General features: G+C 50.9%; 1 non-coding gene across 1 annotated transcript; it reads left to right on the top strand.

Annotated features, from left to right (window-relative positions):
* The first annotated feature begins 214 nt into the window (after window positions 1–214).
* Window positions 215–352, top strand: LOC114808574. The gene has a single exon (XR_003756420.1). It is a non-coding gene; the product is annotated as a small nucleolar RNA SNORA7 (small nucleolar RNA).
* Window positions 353–4,477: the final 4,125 nt, after the last annotated feature.

The raw sequence follows: 4,477 nt of genomic DNA, 5'->3' as shown, positions 1-4,477 counted from the left end.
CATGTGAGGAGGGAGGGCGTTCCAGGCCAGAGGTAAGAGGTGGGCCAGGAGTCGACAGCGGAACAGGCGAGAAGGAGGCACAGTGAGGAGGTGAGCGGCAGAGAAGCGGAGTGTGCGGGCTGGGCTGTAGAAGGAGAGAAGGGAGGTGGGGTGAGAGGGGGCAAGGTGATGGAGAGCTCTGAAGCCAACAGTGAGGAGTTTTTGCTCGCTAATGTCCCTCTCAGAGTCATACCTGGGGAGTTTCCAGCACTCTACCAGTCCCGATTTCTGGAGGGAGAGTCAAGCAGAGGCATATCCATTCCATTCCTAGCTCGGACGGTGGCTAGTGAGCGGAGGACAATCTGCTACAAGTCAAAACTCTGCCTTTGCCGGGCAGCAGCGGTATGGGAGAGGGTCGAGGGCGGAGACTCAAATATACCGTGCGGGGGGAGACAATGGTAAAGTCACTTCCCTATTTTTACCGAGAAAACTCTATGGATACACTACCAGAACGATTGCAGATGGAGGTGGGGCGTTCCTGGAGAGGCGTGACCGTGACGTCGCTATGGGCCGGACCCGACTCGACAGCATAAGGCGGAAACGACTTGTTAATGATGAGCCCTTGTTTGAAACTCAGTCTCTGCAGGACCAGAGCTTCTAGGAACTCAGAGTTGAACAGAGGTCAATCAGTCAGTGATATTTAGTGAGCACTTCCAGTTTGCAGAGCACTGTACTAAGCGCTCGGAGAAGAGTGATACAAATGAGTTAATAGACACCATCCCTGACCACAAGGAGCTTACGATTTTATTCACTTCTGCAACTTCCCAGAGACATTGGCAGAGCTACCATCACACACAGGGAAATTGTTCATTCCAAGTTCCCTCTCAAGAGATTTCCCATCTGCTCAACAAAATCTACCCCCAGTCGGCACCTCTGACTCCATTCCCTCTCACCTTCTGAGAAGAGTTGCAGCCACTCTTCTTCCGTCTCTGACCGCCGACTTCAGTCATTCACTCTCTGATGGCTCCTTCCGGTCTGGCTTCAAAAAAGGCTCTTGTCTCCCCTATCCTAAAAACACCTTCTCCGGATCCCACTGTACCCTCCAGCTATCACCTCACCTCTCTATTCCCATCCACCTAAGCTCCTCAGTTGGCTTCCTCAGCTTTCTCTCCTCCGACTCCCTTCTTGACTCACCGCAATCTGGTTTCTGCCCCCTTCACCCCACTGATACCAGCCTCTCTGAGGTCACCGATGTTCTTCTCGTCAGATCTTACATCCTCTACTCCATCCTAATCCTCCTCGACCTCTCTGTAGCCTTGAACGCTGTGGACCACCCCCTTCTCTTAGAAACGCTACCTGACATTGATTTTTCATGCACAGCTCTCTCCTCGAATTGCTCTCTCTCTGACCACTCCTTTTCGATCTCTTTCGCCTACTCCGACTCACTTTGTCCCTCCCAAGTTAAGCTACTCTCTGAACCGCATTCTCATCTCTCCCACCTGTAGCCTCTTGCTCACTCGCCTCCCCAGGCTTTGAACTCCCTTTCCCTTCAAATCCAGCATATTACTGCTCTCCCCATCTTCAAAGCCCTTTGGAAATCACATATCCTCCAGGAAGCCTTCCCTGATTCATCCCTCTTTCACCCAAGGTGCGTGCCCCCCTCCATCTCACTTACAGTACCACTTTACTAACTACATACTGGGGTACTCGCCATCACCCATAGCACCATGGAGCGTTTCACCTTATCCTACTACTTAAGCACTAACTCATTAAACATAGCTACTTTTCCTTCTTTCTTTCTGTAAATCATTTCAGCGTCTGTATCCCCTGCTAGAGTGAAAGCTCCTTGAAGGCAGGAATTGCATCTCCGTATTATTATTGTATATGTTAAGGGCTTACTATAGGTCAAGCACTGTTCTAAGCGCTGGGGTATATACAGGTCAGTCGGGTCAGACACAGCCCCTGTCCCACACGGGGCTCAAAGGCCAAGTAAGGGGAGAACAGGCATTGAATCCCTATTTTAAAGGCGAGGAAACAGGCACAGAGAAGTGAGGTAATTGCCCAAGGTCACACAGCAGGCAAGGGGCTGAGCCGCGATGAGAACCCAGGCCCTCTGACTCCCAGTCCCGTGCTCTTTCCACTAGGCCACGCTGCTCCTAACTCTCCCCACCACTTAGTACAGTGTTCTGCTCACCGTAGGTGCTCAGTAAGTTCTATCAATTTATTGATCGATGGGAGAGCTCTGGGCTTGGGAGAAGCTCCAGTCCCCCCCCCCCCCCACCCTGACTTGCCCCTGATTACCTTGCCTATTACCTCTTTGATAAAATGGAAACCAGCAAACGTGAACTTCTCAAAGTCCTCTCCACCCCATCTCTTACCGCCTCGACTCTCTCCCACTCTTCATCCTCATATCCTCACCAGCTACCTCTCAAGCGGAGGTCTCTCGTTGGATTTCTCCCTTCTATCTGTTCCTCTGTCCCAATCCCCTCCCTGTGCCTTGTTCTCTACCCTCCTACCTCCTTTCCGTGGCATTTGTTAAGGGCTCACTATGTGCCGGGCACTGTACTAAGCGCTGGGGTGGATGCAAGCTAATCAGGTTGGACACAGTCCGTGTCCCACATGAGGCTCAGTCTTAATCCCCCTTTCACAGATGAGGTAACAGAGGCTCAGAAAAGCGAAGTGATTGCCCAAGGTCACACGGCAGACCAGTGACGGAGTCAGGATTAGAACGTAGGTCCTTCTGACTCCCTGCCCCGTGCTCTATTCACTGGGCCATGTTGCTTCTCTACCCTTTGCCTACAAATCCTCTCCACTTCAAAAGTTGCCAGACCACAGTTCCAGCTCTCCAAAAGATCCCACTGAACCTAGGCTCCTAGGTCCCGGGCACGGTGCAAGGAGAGCTGGAACTCCTTGGGGTCTAGGACATCTTAATCACCCTGCCATTCGCCAGGGCTTCTCTGTATTTCCCGTTTCCAGGTCCAACCTACCCACCGACCCAGCCGGAACCCACTGCCCACTGGGCCCCACCACCACGCTCTTATGCACTCCCATCTTCTTCCCACACGATCTGAATCGGGCAATTAACTGGGGGTTGAACTATGTCCAGGAAACAGCCTCGCCAGAAGATGTCTATGTTTCTCATTTTGCCTAAGCAGGCTATTCCAAGGCATTTTGTCATTTCCACTTTCATTTAGGAGCTGGCTACACTGCGGCAAAAGAATAAAGGGGGCGGGGGGGGGGGGGGGGGAGGGAGTGCATTTCCAATCCCTGGAAACTGACTGGGATTCACAGGACCAGGGTACTAATCCCAGATCTGCCGTTAGCCTGCTGTCGCAGCTTCTCGGTGCCTCGGTTTTCTCATCTGTAAAATGGGGATCCAATACTTGTTTTCTCTCTCTCTCTCCCTTAGACTGTGAGTCCCCCGTGGGATCTGCCCCACTATCTAGTCCAGAGCTTAGAATACAGTAAAGGCTTATCAAATAGCACTATTCCTATTGTTCAATTTAGGTAGCTTCAATTTAGTTTCGCTTGAATGGGAAGGTTACGGCTGATCCCTCGGCAGGCTTACCAGTCATTTGCACAGCAGGCAAAACCTCAAGGAGTTATCCCACAGGACGTAGGGAATGGGCCTCTTAATTCCACTGTATGCTCCCTGACCCCTACCCCAAGAGTCCTCATACAGTCAGGACTCTGCATACGGTATGTGCCTTTTGTTTTAATGGTATTTGTTAAGTCCTTACTAGGTGCCGGGCACTGTACTTTAAAAAAAAAAAAAAATGATGGTATCCGTTAAGTGCTTACTATGTGCCGAGCGCTGTTCTAAGCGCTGGTCCTGGGGTAGATTCAAGCAATCAGGTTGGACACAGTCCCTGTCCCGCGTGGGGCTCACAGTCTTAATCTCCATTTTACGGAAGAGGAAACCGAGGCACATAGAAGTTAAGTGACTTGTCCCAGGTCACGCAGCGGATAAGTGGCGGAGTCAGAATTAGAACCTGGGTCCTCTGACTCCCAGGCCCGTGCTCTATGCACCAGGCCAGTCGGCTTCTCTTTCTGAAATTAGCTCACTCTTAACAAATGCTGTTGGTGGTGATGATAAAAGAGGGAAAATAACCCTGCTCCTCTCTAATAATTTAAAAAAAGTGGTTTTCTTAAGGCCTTACTTTATAATAATAATAATGATGGATTCCAAGCGCTTAGTACAGTGATCTGCACATAGTAAGCGCTCAATAAATACTATTGAATGAATTTGTTAAGTGCTTACTATGTGCAAAGCACTGTTCTAAGCGCTGGGGGATACAAGGCGATCAGGTTGCCCCACGTGGGGCTCACAATCAATCCCCATCTTACAGATGAGGTAATTGAGGCACAGAGAAGTGAAGTGACTTGCCCGGAGTCACACAGCTGACAGGCGGCGGAGCGGGGATTTGAACCCATGACCTCTGACTCCCAAGCCCGGGCTCTTGCCACTGAGCCACGCTGCTTCTCTATGTCAAGCACT

This window comes from Ornithorhynchus anatinus, chromosome X5 (genome assembly GCF_004115215.2).
Source record: "Ornithorhynchus anatinus isolate Pmale09 chromosome X5, mOrnAna1.pri.v4, whole genome shotgun sequence".
Classification (NCBI taxonomy): Eukaryota; Metazoa; Chordata; class Mammalia; order Monotremata; family Ornithorhynchidae; genus Ornithorhynchus; species Ornithorhynchus anatinus.
This window is presented reverse-complemented; position numbering and strand designations above follow the sequence as displayed.